Source organism: Osmia lignaria, chromosome 2, assembly GCF_051020975.1.
Source record: "Osmia lignaria lignaria isolate PbOS001 chromosome 2, iyOsmLign1, whole genome shotgun sequence".
Lineage (NCBI taxonomy): Eukaryota > Metazoa > Arthropoda > Insecta > Hymenoptera > Megachilidae > Osmia > Osmia lignaria.
The window spans coordinates 5,990,239-6,011,365 of record NC_135033.1 but is presented as its reverse complement, the minus strand read 5'-3'; the positions used below and the strand labels follow the sequence as shown (position 1 = coordinate 6,011,365).

The 21,127-nt window shown below is 45.0% G+C and overlaps 1 long non-coding RNA gene across 1 annotated transcript in view; it reads right to left on the bottom strand.

Moving 5' to 3' along the window:
* LOC117605989 (uncharacterized) overlaps nucleotides 1–21,127 on the bottom strand; it is a 177,002-nt gene that overhangs the window by 152,813 nt on the left and 3,062 nt on the right. Inside the window, exon 3 of the long non-coding RNA XR_004581848.2 lies at nucleotides 2,652–2,928. This is a non-coding gene — a long non-coding RNA (uncharacterized LOC117605989). The remainder of the gene's footprint in view (nucleotides 1–2,651; nucleotides 2,929–21,127) is intronic.

Genomic DNA, 21,127 nt, shown 5'->3' with positions numbered 1-21,127 from the left:
ACCTGCGGCCACGAGAATTGCCAATATTGGACGAGCCTCGCCGCGTTTATTATCGCGAGAGCCAAGTCAAAAGTAGCTCTTGATATATCGTCCGCGTTACCGGTGTCCTGGCGCCGATCGGAACATTTAATAGCAATTAGAAACCGTTCGCTATCGATCTAACGTTTTCTGTTCAGCTGACCATCGTGCGCATCCATCAACTCCAGTTTGTTTATTGCGCGTTTCTTTATTTCTAATAGCGAATTTATGAAATAACAGCAAAGTTTTAGAAACACGTATTAGAAAATATTCAAAACGTGTATTGATCGTGATGTATCTCGCGTTTGAAAATTTCCGAACGAGCGTGTAAAAGGGAGGTTTTTCGAGACGATATTTCAGCATGGCGAACGTTTTACTAGCACATAACACGACAGGGAGCAGAAAGGAAGCGAGAAAAGAAGACGGGAGAACAGACTTCTCTGACCTTCCACCCTTTACTGCAAGAGGGTGGTGCAAAAAGCGGTGTTTGAAATAGCGTGGCTGCCTTTACGGAATTTTTATTATTGGTTCGTACCTTTGTTACCCCGATCTTCGTTGAAAAAGAGGAAAAGGGAAGAACGGGCAACAGTGGGATGCAGTCAATGCGAGAAAAACACGGCTGCGGTTGTTCCGTTGCTTGTAACGATACATAGTACCTATGCGAGCGTTGCTTTTATATTTTGTCTCGCTTACCCTCTCTATTTTTCTTTTTTTTTTTCGAGTGTTGTATTGGCAATCGATAATTTTAATAAAAGTTTGCGGTAAATCGAGTCAAAGGGAGAACGGAACAGAGCCTCTGTCCGCGAGTTGCGAATTAACGCTGTAACGCGAGCGTGCAAGCCGTGTAAGTTAATTCCACCCCGGATGGAAATACTTTTCAAAAAACCGGAATGAAAATTCCAGCCGGCAGGAAGATTGATTTTCAACCGGTGCACGGGATTCGTCGGTGCCCGCGGAGCGTTGCAACCAGTTCGTTTACACAAATTCATTCGGCCAAATAATGCATCGCGTGATTTCTCTTCTCCGCTATACCGGAACTATTGTTTGCCGAAATATCTATTTAATTCTCCCGTGTCTACTCGTTACACGGTACTACTATATTATTTCAACGGTGAAATAAAACTGTTCTTGATTCGAAATTAATTTGTGTCGAAAGTTTCTGAAAGGGAGTCCTTTCTTAACGTTAGGGGATGACAACGGAACACCCTACATGTAAGGTCTCATATCCCGCAAGGGAGACGGTGCTACACAAGCTCGTAGAACGATAAATAACAAATAACATAATTTTCCTCTATCATCACAAGAGGTTCGAGAACAATTTCTTGAACTCGACCGTGCAATATTAGTCTCCAGAACACCGGGGACTCCGTTTGCTTGCCCCAAGCTCGGCAGCAACAGGTTTCGTGATCGGTATTTGGAAAATAAATACTTACTGATCAGAGTTTGAGACGATATAGAACGAGTTATTAAAATTTCAAGTGCTCCTTTATTTCTCGACAGGATTATTAGATAATAAATTATAGACTTGTACTACTTCGTAGAAGCGTTAAATCTTTGGTGATTGAAAAATTAACACGTTGGATGTTATAGAGATCATAGAAAAATATTAATCTGAATAAATAATGTAAAACGACAAATATAATGCTCGAAATTTGAAATTTGAAAATGAAGTATTCTTATTCTTCATAATTAGAGCTTCGATACGTCTCATTTTTATTTCATGCCAGTCAACGTGTTAAATAAGCAATCACCGAGAAAGAGGGTTCTCCCCATTTTTCGCTGTGAGGCCGCAATGGCCATAGAATAGAAAAGTGTGCTATCAGGAAAAGTAAGGATAACGCGTCAAGAAAGAAACGAGCGTCATCCACTTTCGCGTCGCATTTAGCCATCCGGATTGCTTGCGTAACGTAGCGATACGATCGAAGCGTCGCGGTAAATAACGTGGCACTCAGGGGTGCCGCGGAATATTGCAAGATCGTGCGAGAGGTGAAAAAGCATCGCGTTGCCGGGTATATTTTCCCGTCGGTATCGCGGCGTTGTTGTCGCCCGGGACGATGGAAAAATCGTGTTACCGCGTGTACAAGCAACGAATTTACATGAGGCGGCAAATAAAATGAAATGTGTATTACATTTAAAAAGGTAAACACGTTTTACGGGAACGCGCGTGCGCTCGGGCTTTCGCACTCGCCTCGCCTCGACTTTCTTTGCCCCGGTTACGCCTCGGAAATATGGAAATGAATAAACAACGATATGCATACAATGCCGGGACGGAGATAGAGAACCGAGAGAAAGAGTCTAAAGCTGCGCCTCTGTACGCTACGATATTATAGCGGGGGAAGAAAACAACATTATAAATTAAACGAGAATTTAAAATTTAAACAAGTCCCGACGCGGTTGCCGGCCATTCAAAATACACGTGCGAAAAGAAAGCCGCGGATACGAATACGTGCTCCAGTTATTTTCAAGCCAACGATCCTGAAAACCGTATGTTCGAATAATCACAGCTCCGTGAAGCGATATAAAGCTAAGATTTAAAATTTCTGCATATACAGCGAAACCGATTTCGTTATTCAGTGAAATTTTTCGTATACTAGATATAAGAAGAAATATAAATCATAAAACATGCGACTCACCGATCGTTGAGTTACACCCTGATGACCACACTGCACCTTGCGATTGACCCTCGATGGACCTCAGGTTCACTCACCTTTGTTCTTTATATCACACGCGATTACACATACAAACACGCGAATTATAAAATCACATCGGTAAACGATTAGCAGTTCCGTGTGTACTGCGCGACGAACGCGATAAGACTGAAACGATTTGGAACACCTCAAGTTCAAGCGTAAGGGACATAAACACGGATGACTCTTGTTGATGTTTCGATATAGTCGCCTTCCTTCGAGCCTGAAACGAAATCACAGAAATTCATTTGACTACAATTCAGAATCCTACTATTTGCTTTTTAAATTGCTCGATAAAAATTCTGAATTTTGTTTTATCTATGCAGGTTTGATTGAAGGTAAATAAACGATATTCGAATCAACATTGTTTCTTTTGTTTTTACAAACACACGAAATATTCTGAACATTTATTGTAATATTTCTTTTCATGGTTCGAACACTACTTTTACTAGATTTGATGCTTTCGAAAGACAAAACGCCTAGGGGTACCCTTTTGGGGATTCGAAAGGAACTTATACGAACTGAACATTTGATGTGTAGCATTCGAATCCCTTGAAGCTACACTTTCCCATTGAAACTGGTGGAAATTTGTGAGTACATGTGGAAGTTGATCGGATCCGTAGCAATCGACTAGGATGGTCGAACTCTCGAGGGGGTGAATTAGTCGCGAACGTAGCGGAGCCAGGGCCAACAAGTGGTTGTGTATAGTTAACTTGCGGGGTCGTTGCTGGAGACAGTTTCAAAAGACACGTTGTCAGTGGGCCAGCGTCGAACAACACCAACAACCGAGCTGTGTAACCGGGATTTAGAGTATTGATCCGACCCGCTCGAATCCGGCTCTCCGTGGGGCAACCGAGCCGAGAACGGAGCGTCGCGAAACAGAACGTGCGCCGCAACATAAATCTTTCCCTCTAACGGAGTTTACGAATTGTAATATCAATATCAGAGCTCACCTGTTGCGGTCGAGGGTCGAGCAGCAGTTAGGCGAGCAGCCGGTAATTTCATCGAGCCGCTCGCGTTTTTGCATTATCTCGTTAAGAGACCGCTTCCATTTTTCAGATTACCGGCTCTGCCTCGCGGACGATGCTTATCGCGAGAGCCTCGTAAGAGGATTGCCTATTCCCTTTTTTCCTAGCTGCGCGATTAAAGCTGTTTTTAATTGCGAGATTAAATCTTCAAAGAAAGAGCTATGTTATATAACCTGATACAGCCCGGGAGATTTTAACAACGAAAACTCGATAACTTGAGGGGTAGTGATGAAACAAAAAGGTTGAATTTATTAATTTGAAAAATTCTTCCATGGTATTAGGAGATATTAGATATTTAATTTCGATCGAGAGTGAAGAACTGGAAGGTTGCCCTTTAATTCAAGGAACATCGGAAAAATCGTGAAACTGCAGAGACGAGGCAGCGTTTGCCTTTTGTATCGCAAACGGAATACTGGAACGGCGCGAAGCGTAAATCTTCAACGTTTGCCGTTATTACGGCCGCGTTTTGAAGCTAGAACGCCTGTTTTCGTAGGGGGAGGCGTTCACACGAGCTGCTACCAGGGACATGGGTGAAAGGAATTTGAACAAACTCTAATTACCAAGCGCTATAATTTTCCGTTGAAAGTGGCGGAGCGAAAAATATGCTTCATATTTCGCTTTGCCGCCTCGTCGCTCGGGTCTGCATTAACCCGCGCGGACACGAACGCGCATAATTCTCTCAAAATGTGGCGCACACAAGTTGCTCTGTCTCGCGACAGCAGAGAAAGGGTCAGGAAGGAAGCAGATAATTTTGAATGAATTGAAGCTCCGCAACGAGCCTCGGCCCCGCGACCCACACACAGCTCGTACACGCGACCGCGTTCACCCGTTTCGCTCGGCGTTGCTACGAAAATTACGTATGCACAGGGTAAAATATGTAAATGGAACAACAAAAAGGGGCCTGCATTTAATTATCGTACGCAGCACCCTCCTGCTAGAGATACTATTTGCCCGGCGACGATTTATAAATAGAGGATGCCCGCGTTTCAACCGCGACACTGGAAACGCGTCCATCGATCCCGATAAAGATCCACGCGGATCGACGATCCGAGCCGAGAATCCCCGAGGCTTTGAAATACAATGTAGTAAAAGTATCCACCGAACGACGAGTTGGACGATGTTATCCTGAAAACTGTCAACAACGATTAACATTTGATCGGCCTGCAACTTGGAACATGATCGTGTTCGGAGCGTGTATCGATAAACTGGGGCGTAGAGCGACAAATAATACATGATCGGTGGAACGCATCGAGCTGGAAACACGTCGCATCGAACGACGTCAGAGATTGAACCACGAGGATGTTGGAAAGGGGAGAAAAAATTCATTTCCAAGATCTTTGTTCCCGGATCCACGGCTCGTGTTAAAAACGGAGACGAATCGGGGTGGTATGGGGAGAAGAAGAACACAGCCGCAGGGACCAGACGATTCTTTCTTTCGATCGACTGAAAAATTCCCTCCGCGCGAACCCTCGGGGGCTCTAGCCTCCTTAAAACTAGACAATCTTCGCGTCCTGGTGAAGAAATTATGCGACCGTTTTACGACGAACGCTCTCCGTCGACCGAGATCATCCCCTTTGACCTACACTCCCTAAAGTAGGCTTATAGCAATCTGTGTATTGTCGGTGTTCTTCCTTCCAAAGGGATGAAATGTATAGGATACACTTCTTTATTATTTCAAGTTATAAATTCTTGGAAATCTGAGAACTTTGGATGTATTTGATAGTTTTAATTAAATCTTTACGTTTACGACGTTTCCTGAAAGGTATTCTTCCCTCCGGTATAAAAGTACGATATTTTCTAGCAAACTGTTGCTACGCAGCAAAGAACAGAGCATTGTGGTTCGTTGAATCAACAAAGCGAACAAATAGGTCCTGTCATCGAGTCAACCGAATAATGTCTGGGAAGTAGGAGAAAGTTTCGAAGAAAAATGTGGAAAACGGTGAAACGCGGGTCTCGAGGAAAATTCTACAACAAAGTGGAACCGCTGCTAGAATTTCATTGTATTACCGGCCAGTAGCGGAAAGAAGAATTGTTTGACTGTACAGTCGGAGCATGGTTAAATATTTAGAGAAGTCTCGGCGTTGTGACGAAAACGATAGCAGTTTTACCGAGGACGGTCAGCCATGCGGAAACTAGTAGTAATTTTTTTAATGGAGCTAATTATTATAATTTGTTGTACGTACATGAAACATTTTGCGAAAACGCTTCTGGCGTTGTTTCTGAAAACCACGTCCGACGACCGTGTCAAACTTATACAAAAGTGCAAGATAGTTTTAAATAGAAATTGGTAATTTGTGCTTCCCGACCAGTTGCTTTTGGAAAAAATAAAAGAAAACACTGAACGTTTGTACAACGAACGCGACCATGTTTTCCTCGTTTTTGCTTTCCGTTCCGCGAACTCGTGCGTTTCTCTCTGTTTTCGCAAAACGTTTGAAATAATAATTCGTCCGGTATAACGATAATAGAAACGGTGAAAGATAATAGGCGTGCATGCTCTCGTGTTCCATAAAATATACAGTCAGCCATAAAAGTCTACGTATACCTATCGAAGGATCTGTAAAATATTAATTAAAATATTTTTTAAACATTTTTCTTCGTATTATATTTTTCATAAGTTCAATAAATTCGAGTTCTACGTTCAATTAATAGGTAGCCAAGTTATTAACTGTAATGTACCAAATTTATGGGATATATGAGGACTTTTATGACCGACTGTATATCCTAGCTTCACTAAAATAACAATCGCGTAAACACGAGGCAAGTTCGTTTAATAACGAGCCTTATTCGTTACCGTTTCCCATTAACAGTTCGTTCTTTCGATAACGATCATTAGCGAACGGTCCCATCAAACGGAGTAACTTTATACCCTTTGTTAATCAATCTTAACGAACTAGCCAGCCGCTGATTTTCGATATAAAATACAGGATAATGCAAGCCTGTCATTCGGCCTGCTTTGAGCGAATAAATTTCTCTGTAACTTTCCGTGTCAGTGTCGTGTTCGTGTCAGCCGCGTTTAATACAGACGTCTAATGGCTGACTATCGCGTTGAAACGCGAAAATAATTTAAAACGATATTATTATTCTTCCGATCAGCGAGCTGATCGTGTAACGTGTAATGCGAAATCTGTCGACGGCAAATTGATTTAACGGAGTAAGTTTATGATTCCGTCGATCGATGATCGATTGATATTTGCATCGTGACCTATTCTCTCGATGGGCTTCTTAATTAACCCAGAACAGCGTGAGAAACCATCCCCCATTTAACGTTCCTTTCCCTGCGTTTCTCCTTAATTAAGAAAATGACACAAATTCATCTATGAACTTGTTTCCAATCGACCAGTGCGAGGGAGAATTTCATCATACAGATTCAGAAATGTTCCTTCGTACTTGGGGTACCAGATGTTGCTACGTGTAGCGACAACTTCATATTGTACTCGAATAGTTTTGCATAGAATGCGATGCGACTTAAAAATGTTATAACGTTCTTGATACACGTGATTATGTACTCCACGACAAGATCGGTAGAGTCGTACAACGAGGGATGAAACGGAACGGTAAGATACACGCATTCGTAACGGTGAAAAGATAAAACCTTTTATTTCCTGCGTGAACAATAAATGTCTACGTGTTTATGATATCGCTTGGCAAATTTATGTCGCAACGAAATAGCCGAGAGGATCTAGCTCAGCCCGGTTCGACGTTTACTCCGTCGACATTTACGCCGGTGCGTTGGGATGCGTTCATCTTGGAGATAATGCCGAGTCATCTCGTGGCAAGGCCAAGAATGGAGCGTGTCATTGGTTCCGGCTGCCCATTATGGCGGCCCATAAAAAAGAATGGTTTGATAATGCTATGGATAATCTATCTACTCGGCTCTTTTATAGTGGAAGAGCGGCTTGATAATAGGAAATCGATTTACTGCGTTACGGAAGGAACGTAACCCCTCCCAACGTTACGGGCCACCCAATTTCTCGCCATCTTCCTCGTATTTTTCCCCTCTTTCGTCCTCGTTCACCAACAAACTCGAGTATTACAAACGACTGGTGACGGTGGTCTGGTTTCTCCTCTTTTTCATTTCTATGTGCCGCCGTACAATAGCCGTTCGCTATTTTCCACGAAGAATAATATTTTCAGCAAAGTCATCCGTCCGTTGTACGTAATCGCTTTTTGTTTCTCCGGCAACACACGCGAGAACATAAAAGATTTCTCTTATAAAATGTTTTTTTTTTTTATTTTTTTACGTCGGTTAAGTGGCTCGCGACGATCGAGCGTCGATTCTATGGGGCCGTATAAATCGTTCTGGTAGGTCGTTACGATAATTTCAACGATAAGCAATAACCGAGAGGCAATGCGTCGTCCCCCTGTCTATGTATTATGGGAAAAGAGGAATGATTAAAGGGGAAAAGGATGATCAGAGATAGGAAGAAACTTATGGAAGCAACGAGATAATTTCGTGGGTAACGATTCTGTATACGAGTCGTATTCACTTGAAATAGGATTCGAACGTTTTGTCATCGTTCTAACTTCTTGTTAGTAGCAACTATAAGAAGCTAGTCTCCTGTGATAACCATAAAGGGATAAGATAGCCGTTACGCAACCCATGCCACGGTACAGCACCGTTTCGATCGTAATCAAGGAAGTAAATTGAATCCGGAGCAAATTGGAAACGCCTTTTTTCCCCGAGATTCGCGTTTACTCGATTCGCGAGTAGGTAATGCGTGGCAAGATACCGTCGGATCGGGGGGAGGGGGAAAAATCGAGGTGGACGGATGGACGAGACTTTTCCTATAAATTGTCGAGAGCCCGCAAAATTTAATGCCAGGGATTCATATCGAATGGATTTATCTCAGTCACGACGCGTCGCGTTCGCTTCTGCAATCAAAGAAGCGAAAGATAAAATGCAAGCCTGAAAGCCGATTACCTTATCCCGGGAGCACCGTACCCTTTACAATTTTCTCCGGTGACGAAGGATGAACTAGCTCGTTGGAATCATTAATCCCGATATATCTCCAAGCCGAATCCCCTAATGACGAAGCGGAACACCTTACAAAGGAAACAAGTCACACCCCCGATCTATTTTCTTCGCCTCGATATCCGAGCCAATTAATTTCTTAGGGTGTGCTCTCAATTTCGTATCCTTGCTCCTGCTCCGTGAACGTCACGCGTGGACAATGATTCACCTTTAGACACGTTCGGTCGCCGGAACGAAAGAAGATTTTACGGGAAAATTTTACAGTGATTAGGTAACTGGGTAGCGAGATTACCAGTTTTCCGAAGACAATGTAACCTGGCTCGTAGATACGGCTAAACGGGCTTAAGGGATTAATCTTTAGTAGTCAATTTACTAGGTGGCAGAAGTTAGATAAAGTCCGACGTTCCCGGCTACCTTAGCCCACAGCACGGCCAAACCGAGTTACCTAAGCTAACAATGATTTAATCGCATTCAATGGTAGCCTGCGATCATTATTCGTGGATTAAAAATTAAATTCAGACTTTATTCGACACGCTTATATCTAAAACAGAAGACGCTCCTTCGCAGCGTTATAAGTAATGTCCTAATTAATAAGCACGCGAATTCATAAACAACGGGGGTGTCCCAGTTTCGAAGGAACCCAGTGGCCTAGTGCAGAGGTGGTGCAAAGAAATTATACCGGATCCCCGTTTCGAGCCGGAGGACGCCCTTTTCTCGTTCCTCGGCGAGGAGGGTCGTAATTAGCCGCGGTAAAGCCCGCCCAAGGCATTCGTCTAGCATCCGTCAGAGCTGTCCTTATCGCTTACTCGCACCCCGCCGCTCCGGAATCTCGGATTGGCCGCGAACGGGGACGAGTTTAAAGGCTCTAAAAAGCGTGCTGGGAAAGTGCTTCCAGCAAGGAGTATCAGTCAGAAACGACGCTGCTTTCGGGAGTAACCATGATAGCGAAATGCGAGACCGGTAAAAGGGTGGTAAGACGAGAGGGAAGGAGATAGGTGGTTCGAAGGGGTGCGTCGGGTTTGGGGTCGAAAAGGATGCCGGATAAGAGGAGTAAGGAAGGGTGGTAGGGAATAGGACGAGTAAAGTGATTGCGAAAAGGGGGTTAGAGGGAAAAATAGGGTACGCCGGTTTAATAGAGTGAGACATGATGGATGATGCCGGATCGATATTACTTCTTCTTTCGACGAGTATCTACGCGACACGAGTATCCCCGGTATTTCGGAAGCCGCGACGACGACGGCTCCTGTAGAATATACGAGCCTGCATACCGGACATTTTCCACGCTGGACACTCGCACAAATAAGGGAGGACGCGCACGCAAGAGCCGGCGTGCACGACTCCGTTATTACGGCAAGTCTTATGGACGGCAGACGTCGGCCAAGAATTCGTAATACCGCGTTCGTCTCATTCGTGTCCGTTTACTTGACATCGGGAGCCGGATAAGCACGATTTTCCTCGCCGAGGATAATTGTCACGGGAATGGAATTCCTTAGCGCAAGAAATCCCGGGCAATGAGTTATACAATTTCGACTCCCGCTCACCGATCATCACCCGTTGCGGTGAACGCTCGGTTTTGCCTGAATACCGCACGCGAATTTGTCCCATGGTTCAAATTCGAACTGTTTTCTTACGAATTCTAGAGCAGCGAGTAGAATCGAAACGATTAAAAAATTCTTATTCCCTCATTGACCGTACGGTTGCGTAATATCTCCCCGGTAACGGAAAAGAAGATCGTCCGAGAATTCTGAAAGATAGAACTTTTAATAAGCGTAAATATTATTCTCCACGGCGGAGACCGTTCAAGGAGCGCCATGAGAAAGCTAATTCTCCTGTAGAAGTAAGAAGCTCGTTTCCAGCGGGAGAAAGAAAGCTACGGCGAGACGACGGAACGGACATCGTGCCAGGGGCGTTTTCGAAAAAAAATATACGCTCGTTTACCACGGGAGAGATGCTCTCGCAGGGGGTTACTGAAAGTATCGGGCCTCGTCAGGAAGTTCCGTCGCCCTGGGACAAGCGAAGGGGTCGTTCCGCGAGCCAGGGGGGCTGCACGATATAAAGTTACTCGAAATTACATCTGCATATTATTTCAATTTTGTAGATTGTTTAACTGCAGTAACGCCCGGATACGGGAACTCTCGGGAAAGTTTTCTTAGGATAATCTCTCGTAGGTAACCCGTGGCGGCAACCAGCCCCCATTCCTTCGTCCCGCCGCAACTTGCCGCATCTCATTGACTGTGTCGGAAGGAATTTGTTGCTTCCACCCTTATTCGTCCCCTTCTTTGCCGGTGTCTAAAATTAATTTACTGCTTGCCAGTGACGGCAGAGCCGAAGCTCAACGAGCCGCGAATCGAATAAATAAACTTCTCGTTCGTTCGACGTAGCCCCGTTTACGATCGCCGATTTCCATTCGGAAAAACCGCGAGAAAAATGTTCCGCAGTTTTCGTGGCGCTCGCTCGCAATAAACGGCGAGGAAAAACAACGGGTGCCGCCGCTGTTGTCGCGGGCGTAAATCATCCGAAGTTTACGTTAGATCGGTTGGTAAGCCGAGTAACAACGAAGGATGAAGAGAGAGGAAGAGAGAGAGAGAGAGGAAAAAAATTGGACGATTTGCGCGTTCCCGTTGATAGAACTTGCCACGGACTTCCGCGTCCTCCCGGAAATGCATTATTCGCGTGGAACCTAACCCGCCCCGTTGCGCTGTTGCAATAAAAGTAACGACGAACCTAGAACTCTCGCGGCTCGTTGAATATTCGCTCGTTACGACGGCCTCGCCGTTACCGCGACAAAATATCCTATCTAGTTCTTAATCGAAAAACTTTCCAGCCAACCCAAACGGACACGCGGTTGCCCGCCACCGTGAACGAATATTATATCGCGCGAACGTGCAAGATGGTCGCGTTTTATTAGGCGAAACCTGCACGTAGGACAATGCACCTTGATACTATGGAGTCTGGGTTAGTACATTGGCTTAACTAGGACTTTTCGAGTCCCCGTTTCCTCGATCAATAAATGTATCGATTTATCCGTCTTGTAAGACAATGCCACGATAAGATCATTGCCATGAGGGCAAACTGCTGGACAGGTCTGGTCTAGGTGGTAGAAAAAGGGCAAAAGCCAATATCCGGCTGATCTTCAATTTCAATTTGCTGAACCCGTACACTTATCAGGGCGTGTCGGGCTGACGTTTGACGGAATAGAAGTACTTCCGAGATTAATTCTCCGTGCCTCTCGGCATTTTGATCGGCGGGATACGACGACGGCAAAATAACTTCGAACACCTTCTTCCTCTCGTTCCTTCGATCGCGTGAACCCTCGAAGAAGAACGAAGGTGAACGAAGGCGTAGATGAGAAGAAAAAAAGCTCGAGGTTCGAGGAGAGGAAGGAGGGAGGGTGAAAGAGGGTGGGCAGTATGTCGTTTGTATCAATTTACGCGAGCTACCCTCACACGCCCACCGAACTTGCTTCAGATTTAATCTAATGCCACGTCGAGAAGGGCAATTCGTTAAACAAAGATCCTCATCTACCGTGCTCTCGGCTTCAAAGCACGGAGATTCGCGATACTTTGAAAAATAAATAATTAAATTCGACCAATTTCAACGAAGACCCGTTCGTTGAAATGGAATTCAATGAGATGAAGAACAGTTTGAAGTGGGTATAAAGACCACTCGTGAATGATATTCTCTTTCATACGGATGGAATTAATTAAAATAAAATTATCGTCCGCTAGGTAATTGTTGCTTCTGTTCGTAGCACTTGTTTATTCATTCAAATGTTGGAAGTTCTTCTTGGCAAAAGATTTCTGCTTTTAACACAATTTCCGTACGCCTCAACGTTTAAGATATCCGTAATCCTCGGGAAAGGTTGCAAATGGAAATTTAAATAAATAAATGAACTTCTGGCCCAGATTCTTCGTTTCGTGTAATTGGAAAATTGCTTCTGCAAATTTTCTAGTTTCTTTCTGCTCTTATTGTAGGTCTTTTAACAAAAGTTTGAATATGCTTTCATAATTTTGATATAATCAAAGAAAATCTCTTGCATCGATTTCACAAAATGCACAAAGCTCACTTTGGAAACGATATTATAAGCATCTCCAATATTTATAAACCACACAAGTGGTGGGATTCCAATCGTTTTTGTAGCGATCTGAAAATATCACTATCCCAAGGATTATCCGTATAGGTTCCCGGAATTATTCAGCGATTCTCGTACAAAACATTTTTTCAAAATTCCCAATTTTTTTTCCAAATATATTGGGTGCCACGAGATAGTTGATGAAGAATAAAAAAGGAATAATGCTTGATACGTGCTGCTCGATAAACCGAAGAAAAATATTTTATCCTTTCGAGTTTCATTGAAAGCTCTTCGGGAGCTATAACGAAGAAAAAAAAGAAGCGCGCAGTTGGAAGAGCGGAGTTAGCGAAGGCTTTTCGAAAATTGGAAAGGCGGACGTGAGGTCAGAAAGTTGGAGAATGAACTGCCTTGAGCCGTGCCTCCGCCCTCGTATTATCGTGAATCACTGATTCATCGAACGAATTAGAAAAGTTTAATTATCCTCGCGTGATGGCCGCGAGAGCAAAATATTCGTTTTGAGCGGCTCGTTAAATTCCGACGGTGCTTCCGTTGGCGGACGAAAACTCAGCCAATAGATCACGCTAAACTTCCTGCACGTTCGTGCCGGCAATTCCCTCGTCCCAGCACGAGTCAAGGATACCCGCAAGAAAACGGCGGAGAAATAGTAGAACGTACATACAGGGTGAATCACCTTATCTCGACTATTTGAAATAAACTTTGAAAACTTTGCGTGGCATGCGAAGGGTTGTTTCCTATTTCGAAGCCTTTTAAACAGCCCCATATTAGGAGAAACTCGGTGATCCTGTCGTAGCCCTAAATATTCGAGTAAATATCTCACGATTTCCTCTTCGAAGAGGAGAATGCCAGGCTTGATTTCGTATTTGCGTTAATTTTAATTTCCAGCCCAGCCACCCCTAGACAGCCTGCTCCAACAGGGATCGAGCGTCGAGGGCTCCAGGCAATTATGATAATATCTTGATCCGATAATGGGACACGGTCTTATTCTTTACGAATTGTCGCAGGGTGGCCGATGTGACGGCTAGGGGTTCGCGGGGTCCACGAACGGTGCCGATTTCACGCTCGACAACTCCGGGAATGGAGCCGGCGAAGAGGAATTAAGATCTCGCGGAGGCTTTCTCGTTGCGACAATGCAAAGAACCTCGCGGGAGCGGGAGCGTAGATCGGAATAAGATGGATCGAGGGAAGAAGGACGAGAGGACAAGCGAAACAGCCTAAGGAGGAAGATGAACGAAGAGAAGCTTTGACGAGAGGAATGGAGAGAGGAGATCATAGAAAAAGATCAAGAGGAACAGGAGGTAAATCGCGGTGGTACAAGGAACGAGGCGGACCGAAACTTGCCGGAGGGGGTAAAATCGAGAAGACGAAGCAGAGAGGAACAGGAGCAAGGATCAGAAAGGGACATTATACTTGCTTTTGCTGTTCTGTCGTCGGCTCTTTGTTTATATTCCCAGGACAGCCAACGGGGACGGACCGTTTGACATGTCGCCGCTCGCAAAGATGTTAAAGGACAAAAGGGGTAAAACCTTCCGTGCTTCCCCCTTGCCCTTACCTTCTCCCCCAACACCGATCCGGAGAACCCCTCGTCCATCCAGACCGATCTCGCGGCCATTGAAAACGCCTTGAACACGGAGCACAAGCTGCCGCTCGTACGCACGTAAGTGCCATATCATTATGCGGCTGGATAATGAACCCTCGCGGAGTGTTGGTGGGATAAGTAGCTTTCTATATTTCACGGAACAACCCACAGACTGTTTTTCGGACCGTTCTCGACGCAGGCACTCGGACTGTACGTGTTAAGAAAAAGAAACAAAACGCGCGCGGAAACGATACGATACGGTACGGTAAGATAATTTAACGGATCAGAGGAGGAACTTTAAATGGCGAGTCGGTAAGATGAAATCCTTGTGATGTAATCGTGTATTAAAGAGAGAAAATAAGAACCGTGATCGTTTCACGATTTAACGTTCTCTGTATATTGAAAATCTACCGTGCGTCGCCGACTCCCCGGACGGATTCTTAGTTTCCCCACCGTGTACTTTACGTTGCGAATAACGATAGAACGCCATAATCGCACGGTTATAATTAAAATGACCGATGTTACGTGTGACATAACCGCCCACGGGCTGTAATTTCCTCTCAATCTTTGAACGGTTCCGATATGCCGACTAATCTACTTGGAAGATCATGCGGCTCCCATATAATTAGAAGTAACTCTCGGCGCTGCGCAACGATCCCTCTTGCGAGCAGGAAATATCTTCCGTCGAATAACTTCGAACAACGTGTCCCCTCTCTTGACACTTCATTACCCTGAAATAATTAATTCCTATCTGGTAACGAGGTACCGGTCGTTAAAGTCCGTGACACACGTAACAGGGGCCGGTTAATGATATCCATATCGCGCAGGTAGCAGGGCTCTCATGTGCACGTATCATAAGCTGACGTGAGATGTACAGCTTACCTTTAAATATTTCACTGTTCGAACACGATTCGCGCGCCGTCAACCAAAACACGCGGAAGCCAGTTAAAAATTGACTCGAATCATTTCAACTACCACACACTCCCCCTTATCTTTCCTTCCTTCGTTTACTTTCATTCCTTTTCTCTTTTCCCTGCAACGTTCGAGCTTGCCTGAGAAACACTTGATCCTATCGGTAATATCAAAACAGACGTTCCTTACGAAACTCGCGTCGTCGCTGGACCGTGAAACTTTGAATTCGGAGCGATTTCGCAGGTCAGAGAGTTCGGTAACAAGTTAATCCAGCATTGACCTAAGTACGATCGCGTGTTTAGTTTAGCAAAGTGTAAATTCCATCGGTTCTTTCGACCCCGATCTACGCCGTTCGCGTAACAAGTAACTCGGCCCGAGTCCAGGATTAATGAAACTCTTTTCACGCTTTTCTCCGACCGATTCAATTTAGACTTTTCAGATTACTGAATCCGGTGGGAACCACGGATAGGGGAGGAAAAAAATTGTCGTCCCGCTGAAACCTTGAATGCGCCGTCTCATTACCGGACGAAATGAGAACGTCCGTTTCGAAAATCAGTTTCCCTGGAAGGACCGGAACAAATTGCAAGTTTCAACGGGACTAGTCGAACGGTCCGTGGTTCGGCTCGTTATTACCTCGCTTTCCCTGCGAAAAATCTAAAGGGAACGTTTGCAAATGGAAGAACGAAAGTCCGGCTGCCGCGCGGCAGGCTAAATACCAGTAATTAAAACGTCGAGGTTTCGCGGCGCCCTCCCATTCATTTGATATTTGTTTGCAGCCTGGCTCGAGCTTGAATTCGTCATTCGATATTCCGTTTTCCTCTTCTGATTGCAGTTTCGTACGAGCGCAACGAAGCCGTGCTGCTTTCTATGCAACCGTGCGACAATGCACCCTTATGTAATCGCCCACTTATACAATGATTTTAGAACGTTCTTCTCGATGCATACGTTTGCGCGGCCTGCTTTCGTAAGGGTTCGAATCGGCGGAACCCTTTTCAGAAATTGATTCGAAACGTAAAATCGATCGAAAGTGATCGCGCTAAGGTATGACCTATATTCTTATCATTTTGCGAAATGAGTTATGAACTTCTGACTGCGAATCCTAAGGACGATCCACGAGTGCATTTTTCATATGCATTTACCCGCTGCACCGGTGAGACAATGCAAGCGGGCACGAGCGCGGTGGTTGCAACGGATAGAAGCGTCGAAAGAAGAGGAACGGATCGAAAGGTAGAAAGGAGCGAGCGAGGAGAGAAAACCGCGACTACCGTGTGCTTCGTTCCGCAGCTGTTGCCAGGCCTGTGTGTTACGACTGTGCACAGTTTGTTCATTCGCCGCGCGGTTCCAGCGAGTGGGTGGGTTGGAAAGAGGAGTGGTTCTAATGAAAGGAGTTTATTAGGACGCGCGACGGAGAGACGAGGTGGACGAGGAGGAACCGAGAGCTGGTGGAAGGGTGCAAGGGTGGATTTGCATCCCTTATGCGTAATTTCGCTTCGATATTAGATTAGTCGATCCCGCGTTATCCGCGCCACGGAATTACGATGTAACGGTGCTGATTAGGCGTTCGGGGACCGAACTCGTCGACGACTCTCCCTCGGTTCCCAGGCTCTCCCTCTCTCGAACGAACCGGCAAGCCTCTTTTTGCCGTCTTTCTACCTTACAGCGAAATAAAAGCTGCCGAAGGCCCATTGTCTCGAAATTAGCCGGCTGGATGTCGTGCACCGGCGAGGACCAGACTCTACGGACCGGCGAAAATCGATCGCAGCCACTGTGTGTTTCCGTTGTCGCCGCTTTTGTCGAGCTTCACCGGTGTTTCGTGGCTGGAGGTATACGAGAGGTATCGTGAAACTCGCAGCACCGTCGTCCCGATCAGAGAAGCTGGAATTTCGACGAGTTTGTCGAGATTCGAGGAGCCTACTCGAGTAATTCGAGATCTTTTCCTTTGGACACTATTGTGGTCCTTCTTCTTTCAAATCCATTCGAGCGTATTCCAGAAAATCCAAAGGTTTATGTTTTTAAATATTTATATAGGATATCTATATTAATTTGCAATAATTCGTTTGAAAAGTATCAGAACTCGCTCGAAGATATTCTTTTGGACCAAGGATAATATATGGTTGGGAGAATCTTAGAAGCCGGCCATTTTCATCTACGACGTTCCATCGAGGGCGCGTTTATAACAACGTTTATACGAGCCCCGTATATTCACGGTATTCTTGTAAGTCGTATAAACTTGAACAATATCGTCGGCGAAGGATTTTAGGGTGGTCCGTTATGGTAGCCGTCACGACGTCGCTGTCTCGTAATGCTACTGTTAACGTGAGCTATGGGCGCGAGACTGCTATCAATGAGACGTGGCCTAAAAATTTTTATCGCGCCCTGACGTGCCGCGCCCGCGTGGCTATCGCCATTACACATATTGCTGTTTCAAATCGTTCGTCGACGCGACAGAGCAAATCGTTGAACGTTCCTCGTGCCGATCCCATCCAATAAAGCTACACACGTCCGGCGAGCGTGCGTCGTCGGCCAGCGGTGTTCGAGATGTATCCCGTACGTGCCCCGGGATCGTAAACAATCTTTCATCGCGCGCATCCCTTGTTTCAACCCGTTTAAATGTTTGCTCACACGATTCGTCGAGTTGCAATAAGCAAATACCGGACCGACGATCCCGTTTCGCTTCGAAACGAGTACGGGGGACGGGGTAAAAATTCGATTCGATATTTACCGGCTACGGAAACCGGTTACCTGACAAAAATCCCGGCGCGATCAATCCGCCACCGATGTAAATAATAACGAAAGCTCGTCGATTGGCCGTGTCGAACGACCGGACGCGTGGAATTACGAGTCGCGCAGAGACGCGTTTGGAATATTCAGAGCGATTTAACGTTTCCTGATCGACGCGTCAACGTTGTTTCCACCTTTCGATTCGAATTGTCGATCAAATACTAAAGTATTCATTTATCTATCAAATTCCTCTCGTCGAACGATTTTTTTTTTTTTTCAAATTATCATATTAAAAAATGAATTCACATTTATCGTTGATGTCGTTAGCAGCGTGTCGAGCCCATTTTCAGAAACATTTATGTCTACCTTTCGTTGGTACCCTAACCCAATATAACGCACAAAGGAGAGGCAAGTTCTGGTCCGTTTGTTCGAGGCAAGCGGCCGCTTACTACCACCGTTGTAACGCAACGTTCTTCCACGTTGTTGATCCCCGTTGTTGTCCTGTAGAACAAGATCGATTGAAAGAGCTCGCAGCGGTGAATGTCCACCGATATCAAGTTTCCGGTTAAATGTCGTTCAGGTTGTGCCGGTGCAGCTTGAAAGAGGCTCCCCATCGCATTGAAACCAGATCATGTACGCTCGCTGGTATAGTTGCATTCGGCGCGCGTTCTACGCGACAAATTAACAATCTAGAATGGCCGACAGCGAAAAAAAAAAAAAAATCTAGCCACTGCATGCCACGCTCTTCTGAATTCGAACAAAATTGTTGCATCGATTCAATTTATCCTTCCTTTATACCCGGTATATGATGACAGGAAAAAAGAAGAAATGTTAAACCATCAGCAATATCAATTCTTCTTCCAGAAAGTGAATCTTTCGGCAGAGAAAAAGTGAAAAGGAGAAGCCGAAATTCGAACGGATGTAGGGCCGGGTCCAAGTAGACCGTTCGGAATTCGAAGTAGAAACGCAGTTCTTGCAAAAAGTGCATCCTTCGAATCGATCTGACTTGCATCGATCGAATCGATGGCGGGTACCAGTAAAAAATTGCACGCACTCGAATCGTTCTACCCGATCGGTTTTGCTGTGCGTCTCCTTTAACGAGACGAACGATGATGTATCATGGAAGTAACTAAATGCGATCGACAGTAGTTACCATCTAATATTCTCAAAGGATGCGTAAGGAAAAATAAATGAATATAGGCTGTACCTAATAATTACTACCGTCTCGATGCGAATAACGAGCGAAAATAAAACGCGTCGCTGGTAAAAAGGGGAAGGAAACGGTCGGTTCTGAAAGTAATTGGCAATCACTGTGCCGCGACTGTCTTTCAATATCGAGCCACTCGGCAGTATTTACAATTTATCGATAGACGTCTGAGCGAAAAGGGTTGACGACGGAAAGGAGATTGAAAACTTGGAGACGACGGTAGTATCGGAATTCGAGGGTCGATCGCGTCGTCGATGAGCACTCGAGCAAAGCTTTCGAGTCGCTTCTAAGATTTACCTCGTTGTGCTTGCGTCGCTTGTATTTGCTGGACGCGATAAAGAAACGAAGGACAACGGGAAAACAGGGAAATTAATGGATATCATACTCCCGCTACGTTGCAATCGTTTCCACGTCCTCGCGCGGAGGGAAAAGTATGGTGGTGAAATTTTACGTAACAGAAGATGCACGAGCGAGAAAGTTTTCCAGAATAAAAGAACCTTCTGCCGTAGAAGGCGCAACGCTTTCATCCAACCGCGTTTCACCGGTATTTTCCGTAGAACGAAGGAGAAACGAACTGGGATACCGCGAATGAGCCACTTTTCGCGAAGAAGCTGTTCTTTTCGAGAAAACCAACCACCTTCCTAGAAACCTGTATGTCGATGCTTCCTAGAAACGATCGGAGGAACCTTCTTCTACCTAATGCACAGAATTTCTGTCGTACAGTGAAAAAAGATTAAATACAGTAGCGTGAAGAGTTAAATATCGACAACGCGAATACATGACACACGAAGTGTCAACAGGATGACCGCAGGACTAAACGAATTGTGCAAAGCGGGTCTGAACAGCCCCATTAATTTCCTCGAATCATTGTAACAATGCACATTTGCATGTTTAATTACTACAAAACAATACCAGTTTATATTTGATCGATCTACGTGCATATTGAATTTAATCCTATTCCTAAACACCGGTGTATGTATTCGGTTAAATGTTCCAACTACCGGCATTCGTATCCGCTTTTCCTTTTTGTGACATTAACACCGTTCGATTCGTTGAAGAAAAAGTAGCGAATGAAATCGGGGTCGCGTATGTACGGTGGGAGGAATTTTCGATATCGCAGCGTTGAAATACCGCGGGAATCCGGGAAAAATTCGATGTAAATCAAATCGTCGTAAAGTACGCTGTTGTCGCGCATTACACCCGGTGGCTGGGTGACGATGTTCCGCGTCAGAAATTTCTGAACGGCCATAGATCGACGGGACTATACGGTCCGTTAAAAGCGACCCAAAGAGTGTCACGAGCCCGGGCTCGCGTCGATATTCTACGGGGCAAAATGTTTTTCGGTCCTTGGCGGCTCGTTTTTCCGAAACTGCCACCAAATCGATGAACCGTGTTCCCGGTACTTTCAACCGTACATTCGTTATTTGAACGAGAACATGGAAACGCGCGGCGATTTATACGCTCTAAGGACCGTCAAATCGACGACATTCAGAGGAGGTTCGAATTTTTCCTCGCTTGTTCGTACATGCATGCATATGTATGTTGTAACGCGATCGATGGATTTGTTTTTTTTTTTTTTTTTCTGTAGAACTGTTAGCGATGTTACACGATCGTGAAATTGTGTTGTTTACGAAATACTGCAATCGAAACGGTTTTCATTGTAAATACAAATGTGATTCTACAACGGTTGTAAAATACAGGGGAAAGCAAAGAAAAACGTAAAGAAAATTCTATTCGATAAGAATAGAATAGAAGAAATTCATACGGTAAGTATTTTTAGAGTGTACCTACAACAAATAGTTATCGGAGGCTAGCTTGTACACAAAGCCTTAAATGAATCAATACGACACGGAGTAACTAAAAGTCTTGTTGGAAAAGTGTGCTCGTGAACTGAACGACGTGGAGGTTAGACG